The following is a 12,968-nucleotide window of genomic DNA, read 5'->3' as shown; positions in this document are numbered from 1 at the left end:
TGACACATTTGGTCTACCATCCAGGTCTATAATGGAGAAGGCTTCATGCATATCTTCACCTCCATTGAACTATTTTAAGACAACCCAATGCCAATCTTTATTTTAAAATTTTAAAATTTTCAGACATCTTGTGTTCATTTGAACTTTGTTGAAACAATCCAGACCACTGATAGTTGATTGACCCTGGATTGTCAATCAACCATCCAGGATTAATCCCGGTCCATAGTGGAGAAGGTGTCATGCATATCACCTCCTTCCGTAAACTGTTTTGAGACATCACAATTGTCATTTTTAACTCTTCAAAGACATCCTTCATTGAACTCTGCGAAAGAATCCCTCTTTGTTTCAAATCGTTATGAACGTGCGATGGGACGTGAAAAATTCAACCGCAGCGGAGAATTGTTCTTTCGATTCGAAGCAATGCAGTCGTGAGCTTAAACCGAAGAAACAAAGTTATCTCCAAAACAAAGTACCAGTTGATAAGCAAACAGTCCTGTGAATTTTATCTTAAAGTAGTAAATGCTTAACTATTCCTTGTGGATTGTTATCAACAAAAAGCAAAATAATACTCCGTTTAGAATATCAAAATAAAATCATACACTGAATACCATTTTTACAATCATTTTCATCGTCTTGATAACTGCATTTAACTCCTTATTTCTGAGAACATTTTCTATTGTTCCATAAAGGATCCGCAATGAGTGTTATTTATTTTGGAAAGCAAATTTAGGCAGGACAATAGTTTTAACAGAAATTGTTAAAGTGTGTGCTAGAGAATATTAATTTTTTTTTCGGCATATTTATTGAAAACTAAGCCAAATGAACAAAAAGTAAAATTTTTGGTTTCTCCGCAATTATTCTAAAAATATTTTCAAAATATTGTGACATTTCTACTTGTTCCAGTCAAAATAATGTTATAAAGTTGAAAAGAGGAAGTTCATTTTGCTGTTGTATGTTTAAAGGCTATGAAAAAAAAAAAATGATTCTTTTCCTAAAACTCACTCAATAAATGAAACGGAAGTCTCGCTCATTTTATTATTGGTTATAAAAAAAATAGTAGTGCAAATAAAATAATTTGGTCATCACTTATTAGAAGCCAGACAATAAATTGATGAAAGTTTGAAAATGCCAGCAGTAAGACCAAAATGTATTCATTTTTCAAAACTGCTTCTTTCATTTTTTTTTATAAATTTTTAATCAATTTATTGTGTTTCAACAATAAATGATAAGATAAATAAGTAAATAGTTCTGTAATATCTACGAGCTCCGTTCAGAAGTAATGATTGAAACACAATAAAAACATATCAGAACTTTAAATTGTAATAAATATCAATCTTCCTAAGTTTTAAAGCATAAAATTGAAAGTGTTCTTAGAAAAGGGAGGAAAATGTTCTGAATTATATTAGAAATAAATGTAAGACCTGTTTTATGTCTATGTGTCCTTCCAAAAGTGAATAGTAATTTGCTTTTACAGATTAATAAAGCAGTTTACATTAGTTCATGCAATTTAAAAAAGTTTTCGGCTTATTACAAGCTGTTTTTCGATCAATATGTCCTGAACTACGAAAACGGAAACGCAGTACTCTTAAGAATTCAAACTCAAAAGGGAATGGAAAAATTAATCGATTCATCCTAAATTTGTATTAGTGAAAAATGCACTGTTGCACAATCGAAAAAGTGGAATACAATAAAACTGAATACCATCCAACCAAAGAAATGAAAATAAATACAAATTTACGTTAACATTTGCTTTCTAACTATTAGCACAAGGTATGTTTTGAAGACAATAACAAGAGAAAGGGAGAAAAAAAAACTATGTGCATCTATTTGGTACATCATCACAGCAACTGTGTTAGCTTAAATAAGCTAGATGCTCTTTTGTCTTAAATTGATTGAAGTCGACATCATTACTAGGTGTAGAACTTCCAACAACTGGCATCTGCATGAAAAAGACTCAGTATCACTCCAGTTGTACGCATGTTCTTTGTAATTTCATTGTAAATAGTTTGTGTTACGAATGACATCCATGTAGAAGGTGTGTGTTGCAATGTCAGGTCAATGCCCCAGCGCATTGACACATCCTAAGAAACTTTGATTTTGCTACTGATCTGTCCAATCAAATCTGTCTGTCCATTGTTGTACAGTTTTAAGGATTACTACCACTTCATTGAATAAAATTCGATGATATTTTCTTGAAATTGTGTCAAATATTTGTCTACAGTTTTATTTTAATTGAAGATCAATTTGAAAGTTATTATTCACTCGCGAATAAAGCTCATTAATTTTCTCTTAAACAAATTTTTTTTCGCAACATGGAGATATTATACAAGTGGAAAATCTGATTAAAAAGATTATTTCAGGTTTAACACTATTTTTTAAGTCATGCTTTTAATTTTCAACAAAGAGCAACAACTACAAGTTATAAATAATAGTAATAGTAGTACAATACATTCAATGTTCAATTATCGTTTTTAAAAGCTGCGTTGTTTAGTTAGGCAATTTAGGCTGGTTGATTCTGAGAATTCTGAATTTTAAAACACAGAAAATGAGGTTCTAGCATTTAATATTCCGGTCAAGTTGGAAAAGATCACGAGAGTGTATTGTTTATATTATGGCATTATTTGTGTGCTTGATATCAACTTAAAGCAATCCTCTAGTTTACCAAGAGTACTCTAGAGGGGGGGGGGGATTTCCAATTTTGACTTATTTGTGCAATAAATTTATGAGCTTTTACCATCTGTAAGATTTTTGTCAAATGGGGGTCAATTAATTTACTGGGAAAGTGTCTGTAGAAGAGCAGAAAAAAATGAATATACTTAGTTCTTTTTTTTTTTTTAATGCCAACAAAAAAAAAAAAAAAAAAAAAAAATAATAATAATAAACACTCGCATCCATTTTTGTCCACAGTCTGTTTCGCTTTAAAATGTTACCGAATATGTTGTAGTAAGAACCTACGTGTACCGTAATATTCAGTGAAAACCAGAAATTAAAGACTACAGATTGATTCCTCTGCTGGTGTAAAAAAATAAATAAATGAGCAATACTTACTGGTAATGAAAAACAAGAAAATGTTTTTAACAATTTGGCACGGTTTTCTCTGATTTCAAACACTTTTTTTTCTTTCAGCATTACTTTTAGTTGTTTTGTCAAATTTCACCGCTTGTGTGAAAAACATGTGTAATGAATTATTTCTTTGTTGATGGCAATAACCTTAGGAGAGGAAAAAAAGGAAGTTAATGAAAAGTATCCATTTTCTGCTCATCAGATTGACTGAAAGATGGCATGGTTCCCTCCCCCTGTCATCCGCCCCCTGTCTGTACATCAGCGCTCGGGAATTCCCAGTTGTCTCATTTCAGTTGAGTTTTTCTTGGCAATGTCTACCTCTAGAGACATCACGTTTCCTACACAGTTATTTTCCATAACTGCCGTTATATAACGTATTGGAGAAAGTGGGACATATGTGAACAATTTTTTCCTTTTTTTTTTCAAAACATATTACCAATTTCTCAACGCAAAAATGTCTTCATGATTGAATAGTCTTTTTTTTTTTTTTTTTTTGTATCATAGACTTTTTGAGACAAATAAATAAATAAATAAAATTTAAAAAAAACATTGAATAAAAAGAAATCTTTAATTCATGAAATTTTTAAGAAATGTCTTCAATTGCTCACATGAACCCGAAACGAGGGGCATATGTGAGACTACCAGGGGCACATGTGAACACGATTAAATGCAGGACAAGCATCATATTTTAAAGGAAAACTCTTTAAAACGAAACATATACGTGTATAACATTTACATTGGAAGGTTTGCAACCTGTATTATTTTTACCCAAATGTATAAAGGTTCATTGTCAAATTTTAAAGTCTCTTATCCAGTTCTGATCTTCGAATAATCACAAAAGATTTATACGACTACATACTACGAATATATATTTTTTTTACTATGTGAAGATTATTCTAATTATATATTGCTTTCGAGCTTTATATAGATTATTATAATGCATTTCAAAATTATTTTAAACTAAACGAAAACATTTTGTATCTTTTTGTTTCTTGTAAGTATTATGTAACATTCAATTGTAGACCGACTATTTAGCAACAAAAAACTTTAAAATATTTCTAGTATAAATAAATAAATGAATACATAATAATAATAATAATTAATAAGTAACAATAAGTTTACAATCTGACGAGAGCAAAATAATAATTATAATTATTTAACCATTTTTTAAACTCCTATAATATGCAACACTAATATTAATATTACGGTGGGGATATGGGAACTGTTCACATGTGCGCCTAGATGTTGTGTTCACAAGTACCCCATCATGTACCTTTGAACTAATTTGCAAAAAAAATATAATAATAATAATAATAAGTAAATAAACAGTCATAAATTTACTTGAATGTTAATTTTATGGTTTGCAATAATTTAGTTTAGCTAAATAGTTGCTGCACAGAAACATAAAATGGCTCATTGTTCTAAATGTTTGGCGAAGAGTATTTTGGCATTGCCATTACTTTTCCAAGTTCCTAATTTTTCCAAGATCTTTTGCTTGAAGTTATTCTAGCAAAACATACCGTGTTCACATTCCCCATTTCCCTACATGTCTGACTTTATAGATTCAAGAGAAAAACAAAATATTCGACAAAAAAATAAAAAAAAAGAACTGGAATCTTCTTAAAATTTCGAATTTCAAAATAAAATTTCTTGGTTTTAATTGCGTTAAATTTCAGCACCAAAATGTAAAATTGAAAGCCATTGAAATACTTTACATTGTGGAAAATATCTATTTTGCATATAGCCAGAGATATTTCTCCCATTGAAATTGGAAATACGTCGCAAAAGTATATTCAAAAGAATTTTCCCTTCGTCTTTTAATAAAGAAATTATCATCAAGGAAAAAGAGGGACAAAAGAAATAAATTCGATGCTTTAAATGTTTGAACATTTTGTTATTTTTTCAAATACGTATCAAATATTACGAATTATTAACGCAAAAATAGCACTTAGCTTTCCCCACCATTTTTCATTTCATCCTTAGAAAGTTAGATTTTCCATGAAATCATTCATTATTATTATGGTCTTCACTGTTTTCGTATTTTCACTCCTCCAAGATGAGTTTCACTCTTCTAAAAAATGACACGGTGTATTTTCACTCCTTTGGGGGAAAACAATGATATCTCTGTATGTAATATTGTCAGGGGTCGAAGTAGTCCTATATATCCTATATTTCCTATATTTTCAAAAAAAGCATCAAAATCGTCCTATGTTTCCTATATTTTTCAAAAATGTCGTATATTTCCTATATTCCCGTTTTATACCATATATATCTTTTAAAAAGAACGGTAAATAAACTTTCTGACATCGGATTTTTCGCTGAAAGTACGTGCCCAAACGAATTTCAAATTAAAAAACTCAAACTAAATTCTGCAACAGGCATCTTCTCTCATTAGCTACAGCAATGTGACGTCACTCTGTAGTGGTTGGAGTTTCGAGAACTAATGCTGAAGTTGGTTTTAGAATTTTGCATTGGGGGCGGGGGGGGGGGGGCAACAGCCGTTTGTTTTGTTTTCCATCATGGTTTTCGTTGGTATATTTTTGCGTTCAGTGCATTTTCTGATCGGTATGTTCTAATTTTCCTTTTGCAATCTTTTCTTTTTGTGGAATTTTGGGATCGTGGAATAATTAGTTCCTTATGATGTTAAAACGTAGTTTGTTGTAATAAGTGGAATTATAATGGCGAAATCGCATCGCTTAACAACATTTCGTGTGGAGTTGTTGAACCAGGAGGACATTAATTCTACAAATTTTGGTGCATGGTGCACTAAAGGAAAAGATGATTATATCGCTTTTTGTCATTTTTGCAACTGTTCAGTGCCCATAAGCAATAGTGGATTTTCGCAATTGAGGCAGCATGCTAAAACATTCAAGCATAAAGAAAACTCCGAAAAACGTCAGAAGGATCCTTCTCAAGCTCTGTTTGTTCTTAATACAAGTGGTAAAGGGTTCAGTTTAGATATAAAATCTAAGAGCAGTGGAATTAGTACTTGGGTCATGAGTGAGGAAAAAAAAAATAAAAATTTTCTTTCTTCAAATTTTGTTTAGTTATTTAGTCTATAAAGTACACTTTTTTCAAAAATTATTCTTTCAACTACAGGGAAGTCATTATAGATGTAAAATATTTTGTTTGAGGTTTTTTTTCAACAAAATCATTGATAAGAATAACTGAATAATATATGATATGCATTAGTTCTTTTTTCAAAGCAAAATTATTCATATAATGTGTCCTATATTTTTTGTGGAAAATGTCCTATATGTGACAAGTCGGTCACTTCTACCCCTGTATTGTAGGTCAAGTTAGATATTGAAACTAGAAAATTTAGAACATTATTTTCATTAAGAGTGAAGACAATATTGAAGAAACATGGATGAATATCGAACTGCTTTCAAATCCAAAATTCTAATTTATCTATATCTAACAGTCAATGGCTTAAAATTGATATCAGAAAAGATAGCAAATGATTATAATACGAGCAGTGATGTTCACATCAATTTTTCTGAGGGTATACTCCCAGTAATTCATTATGCACAATATGCGTATGCGATCATAAGGCGTTGATTTATTAAGTGTTAAAAAAATGCAGGTGGGGTCCTTCGTATAACACGGTTAATTCGTTCCGTGTAGTATCGAAACCATGCTATACGAGACTTTTTTAAAAATAACATTTTTATTTATTTTTAATACTAACTATGTATGTGCATGAGAAAAATCAGGTTAAGATGTATCGTGTTACATCGAAACCGTGATATACGAGACTTCGAAATAATGTAAATCAAGGGATGTTGTATTGAATGTTGTATTGAAACCAAATTTCATAAAACAAAGTAAAGTATTAGAATTATTAGCGAAAATTAACAGAATGTATTAAACAAAAATGAAATTCCATCTTTTATAAATATAGTAGAACCTCTCAATAAGGGACACTAATGGGATCCGACATTATGTCCCTTAAATAGAGGTGTCCCTTCTTCGGAGGTATTTCAGTTTCAGTGTGTTAATTCCAGGGCCGATCCTAGGGTGTCGGCCGCCCGTGTGCAAAGACCTAATGTGCCGCACCTCAAGAGTAATTTGCATGTTTTGACTTATCTTTAACATCTATATAAATCTTTCTTTAAATTTCTATGCCAAGTTCGAATTTAAATAAAAAGGGGGGGGGGGCAGAAAATTGATCTTATAAAAAGGAAGAAATTTTTTATATTAAACTCCTTAGGTACAATTTATATTTTTGAAGAAAGTAATAGGTACCAAATTTTTCTAGTCGTAAAAACTCATTTTATATTAAGATAAATAAGTACCTTTGTGCTGTTGTAAAGAAACGAAAAGTAACAACGTATAAAAAGCACAAATTCGCAGAATTTGTGCTTTTATACGTTGTTGCTTTTCGCATTTTATAGTCTTTCTTCGGTGACATCAGAGAAGGGACGGTGGAAGGGGAAGAGTGAGGGGAGGTGTGAGGGGTTCTGGGGAAGAGGATTGTTCCAAGAAAATTATCGAAATTGGCGTATGAAAAATATTTTTAGTTAATCTTTAGTTGTGTTTGGTTGCAAGGACAAAAGAGTCAAGTATATTCAAGGTGCATGGAGAAATTTTGATGTCAAATATCGCAATTTTAGGAACGTTTTCGAGACTTTAGGTGAAAGTAATGTTGCAGTCTTTCCTAAAATTCTTTCAAAATCAAAATCAATTTGAAGCTATTTTTTAAGACCGTAGCTTTAGAAAGGATCGGCGTTCTTCCCGAAAAATCTCCGAAATTGAAATTTTAAAACCGCAATTTTGGGTTACCTTTGTTGACGCTGCAAGAGGAAAGGAGATTCAATCGTCTCCCACCGAAAGATTTCGAAGTTTAAAACGCAAATTTAGGCCGTCTTTGGTGACGGTAGGGGATCTAGCGGCTATCCTAAAGTAATTTCTCGGCACTATTTTTTCAAAAACCCGTTTTTGGCTAGACTTGAAATCAGTAGGGGAAACGTGAAAATATCCCGAACCAAAATATTTTTCGGAACTGAAATCCATTATAGGCTATTTTTGGGAAGGAAGGATTTTGGAGCTCTTAAGCGGATACTTCTAAAATCGCAATTTTATATTATCTTTGGTGACGTTAACAAAACTGGGAAACTTCTATGGATCTTTCGGATATTTTTCAACATTAATATCTGAAAATATAACTATAGACTTTTGTCCACCTCACCTCGACGATTGATGGATATGCTCCAGCGCCGTAAAAAGTTACATAAGCATGGCAGTTCTCTTCCTGAATTCTTTAGAAATATAAGTCCCAAAATCGTACTTTAAGCAATGTTTGATAACGATGGGACTAAGAGCGGGCGGGGGTTCAGTGTGCCCTCACGAACTGTGTTTTTGAAACTGAAGTCTTTAGGCTAGTTTAGGCAGGAAGCTGTGGCTCCACGGAACCGTCTAAAAACGAAATTTTCAGGTATAGTAATTGCGTTGAAGAAAAGGGGGATCCGGGGTCTTTCCCCAAAAGTTCTTGAAACTGATGTTTGAAAAATGCAATTTTAGTTTGTTTTTCAATACGTTAAGTGAGAGGGTATGGAATTAGGGGCCTCTCTAAAGACGCTAATTGAGACTTTCTTTGGTAGTAATGTTTGCGAATGGATTTCGGGGTCCTCCACTGCAAAAATTTCGAAAAATGCCAATGCAATTTTATATGACGTTTGATGATAGGAAGGCCTGTCGTCTGAAAACACGTTTTGGATTTTGAAGCCAACATTTTTACGCTATGTTTGATTAAGTTAAGGTGGAAGAGGTGAATCAGAGACTTAATTGGGTCCTTAAGATCGATGGTTTTACCAGCGAAATTTTCCGAAAGTAAAGTCCTAGAAACGCAATTTTAAGCCTTCTTTAGTTTCGTCAAGGAGGTCATGGCATCCTTTTGAATCTTTGTTTTGGAGCTACATTTAAATTTGCTTCCCGGGGCAAGGGCCCTGTCCTCCTATCTGATCTGAAACCGGGCAGTTCATTCAAAATTTTAATCAGAAAAATTGTCGTAAAGGGGGAAAAGTACAACATTTTAGTTCGTAATTCATGTATGTTACTCTCAAGGGAGTCGCAATTTTCCACTTTCTCTCCACGCATCCACGATTGTTAAACACAGAGTTTTTTACATAGTTTGTTATTTGAAATGCTTGCGAAAACACCTAATCAGTATAACTTTTTTTTAAATAATTAAAATATGTCTTCATTGTTTAGGTCTATGAAAACTTGGAGGGGGGGGGGGGTAAACACTAGCGCCGCCCTCGGTGCTCTTTTTAGACGGCACCATTTCATGCTTCAGAAGGGGGCCTTTCCCCTAACCTGTATTTATGCCTGATTACCGGTTGTGTCACAAACTTTGTAACCAAATGAAGCATGTGTGTTAAGAGTAGATATTAATGGACAATGAAACAACACAATGTTTCCTAACATTCTATTTTTTTTAACTCTGCTATGCTGTCGGGAAATCGACATACTTTGACAATTGAACATTTAAAAATCAGCACATTTATTCTTCTTATTATACGTTATCTTGTGGGAAATTCTTGAGTAATTTTTCTTGATTATAAGAATTATATGATGCGGTCTGCGGCCGCCCCTTGCTTTGGCCGCCCTTGTGCGGCGCACACTCTGCACACCTGCTAGGATCGGCCCTGGTTAATTCAGTATAATTTTGTTATAAACTTAAGCTATTAACACTTAAATACCTTTTATTTTTCATATACAACTAAATCAAATTCACACTTAATTATTTTTAAATTTTTTTTATTATTTTATTAATTATAATTGAGTTAAAAATTTGGTAAGTCCAAAGTTTTTCCACACTAAGCAACTATTTTGAAGCAATTCATTGCATGAATTTGCTTCATGTCATGTAACTTACAATGCAAGACAGCGTGAATCACAATTAGTGTTCACATTTCAATTTTTATATAAAAAGCTTGTCAGTTTCTGTGCCCTCTCCTTTGGCCCTGAGCCTACTTGAATAAATTTCTGGGTGGGAAAATCATGCATGTAACTTTCAGCAAGATTTTTACAATGTATAATACTTATTTCTTCAACATATGTTAATGTTCAACTCTCCTCAATTAATTTTTGAAGGAAAAGTGAAACTTGAATCCCAGTAAATTCACTCTTTCTTATGCACTTGTACATAATTTTTTGTAATTTTGTTTTCTCTATGACTGTCCCTTAAATAGAGTGTCCCTTAATTAGAGGTTAATTCATGGAAGTCCCTATTCAAAGGGACTGGGACCAGAAAAAATGTCCCTTAAATAGAGGTGTCACTTATTCGGAGTTGTCCCTTAAGGGAGGTTCTACTGTATAACATTCGTAAGGGCGGTAACTTACTGAAAATATAACATTCGTGTTGCATCAAAACCATGAAGCATTAAATTCAAGTTTCGTACCGTGTTATACGAGGGATGCCGGCATACAGAAATAAGGTTACTTGTGAGAAAATGTGGTTAACATAAATATATTCTTTTTGCTTTGAAGGAAAATTTAAAAATGTGAAGACAAATTAAACTTTATATTTCGTAAGATTATTGAAAGTTTATAGAAAAAGCAAATCGCTCATATAATTTTGCCAAAATAGCAATCCCCCACTATCTTTTTGAATCAAGATAACCTATTAACTGTGTTTACTATTTCATTATTATTAATATTATTCATTGTAATTATTAATCATGTAATTTTCAAAATAAAATTCCAGTTGTACATTAAAAAAAAAAAAAAAAAAAAAAAAAAAAACTCAGTCCCATATTTCCCTATATTTTTCAAAAATTATGATTAATGAAGAGCACAATGTAAACTCTGTCTGACAGTTAAACAGAACAATCGATATCATTTACTGTCAACATGAAAATAGAAAACTCCAAACTAGGATACGCAATAAAAAATATCTTTGTGCTGAAAAGTAAACCAGTGAACATCAAATTTTAAACTGCACAAAGTAGCAAAATATTGAAAATTTTGTGTCGTGCTTTTGTAACACCAATGTTTATACTTCAACGAATAATTGCAAAAACTTTGAAAGAATGTAATGAAATCGGTATATGATATTGTAATTAATTGTAACTTAAAAGTACAGACTATTTCATACATTAATTAAAATTTACCTTTTAATCATTAAATTGGGTAGAAATAACAAGCGAAGAGTGTTGTGCCATTTCTGCAGTGCTGCGAGCCGGTGTAAAAATAACTGTTTTACAGAAAAGCAACCAATCGTCCTTTTTTCGTGCATATTGTTCCCCTATTCCATAATTCGGCTCCAGACTTCAATCTTTTGTGGAGACCACGTGAAATTTTACCCCGTTCGTTCAATTTTTTTAAATATTTATCCAGAATGACTTATTTTACCATTTCTAATGCAAAATTTCCGAGGGAAAATGCCATGTAGGGGAACGTGGGGCAAAGGGAAAAGGCGGGAAAGTATTTACTCTATTGTTAGTGCCACCTCTCTGGTAATATTTAACTGTGTAGTAACACACATAGTCTATTCCAGTCAGCAGGAAAAGTTACCTTTGAAGATCGAGGCACATGCTAATACAAACGATTTTGAAAAATAGTTACTCGTATCGTAACATTTTACTGCAGGTCATTTTTTTTTTTTTGTCTACTGTTATAAAAAAATAAAGTTCTTCTGATTAACATTTTAAATATCAAATGAGACCAGCAAAAATTTAATTATTTAATAATAAGCTTATTTGTATTTACATATTTTGCACAATTAGTGAAGTGCATGGCAAAGTGAAATAACTCACTTCATTTAATTATTCAAACATTTATTAAATCATTTGCATATTCATTTATTTATTAATTCATTTACATTTCTTCATCTAATAATTCATTCTTTTTTTCATTCATTCACTAATTTTCTTCCTTATTCACTCTTTGATTCACATTCATTTTTCTCATATATTAATTAATTAACTTGTTTATTATTTTATTGTTTCATTGACTATTCATTTCTTCATTCTGTCTTTTATTTACTCCTTTATTCGAACAAAAATATTGTCAATAATCAAATAGAAAATATTTCATTAGAAAAACATAATATGCTTCCCTTTGCCCCACGAAGGGAAAAAAAGTGGACATCATTGTCCTTTCTTTATTGTAGGTACAGTAACTCTCAAAACAAGTTTCTATTTTATTCATTTTGAAAAAGGTAAGTTATCTTAACTCTTTCACTAAATCCCATATTCCCTTACATCCCTACAAATAGTCACATGAGGCGTTTAGAATCAAAACGAGCTCAATCAATTTTTTAAAATTTAACCAGGAGATAAATAAAACAAAAACATTTCCTGCTTTGTCCACTTCATTTTTCCAAAGGAATTGATTTTTGTTTAAACAACGCTTGGGGCGTGACTGCATTTTCGTACCATTTTTTTTAATACGCTATATTATCTCATTATTTAGAATTTAAAATAAGTTGGGTTGGGCTTATTTTGAAATGAATCGCCCTTTTTTTTCTATTTTCCTTCCAAATTCCAATTAGATATGATTTTCTATTATAAATTAGAGTCGTGTTGGTGCTTTCGTTTTAATGCGTTTTATAGCAAGAGACACATTTTTGGATGCTCCTTGTACAGAATAAAATTTATTTCTTTCTGCTCTTCCTTCTCTTTTTTTCTCCTTTCAATATCAATTTTCCTCTCACTTTTTCTTTTTTCATTCTTTGTTTGTGATAATTATCACGGCATCATGCTTCCGCGGATTTGAAGATCCCTAGATCAGAATCAGCAAAGAACATCACAGATTCCAAGAAAGCAGTGGCGAGGAATCTTTCGAATCTCGATGTAGCGCGGAAAGGAAGGTGTGAACCCGAGCATTCCGTGTCACAGAAGCACATGCGTGGAATGCGTCCGCGATATTGCGCATACGCAGCGTTCCCCTTTTCATCG

The sequence above is a fragment of the Uloborus diversus genome, chromosome 5 (genome assembly GCF_026930045.1).
Source record: "Uloborus diversus isolate 005 chromosome 5, Udiv.v.3.1, whole genome shotgun sequence".
Lineage (NCBI taxonomy): Eukaryota > Metazoa > Arthropoda > Arachnida > Araneae > Uloboridae > Uloborus > Uloborus diversus.
The sequence above is the reverse complement of the archived record's forward strand: the minus strand, read 5'-3'. Positions refer to the sequence as shown.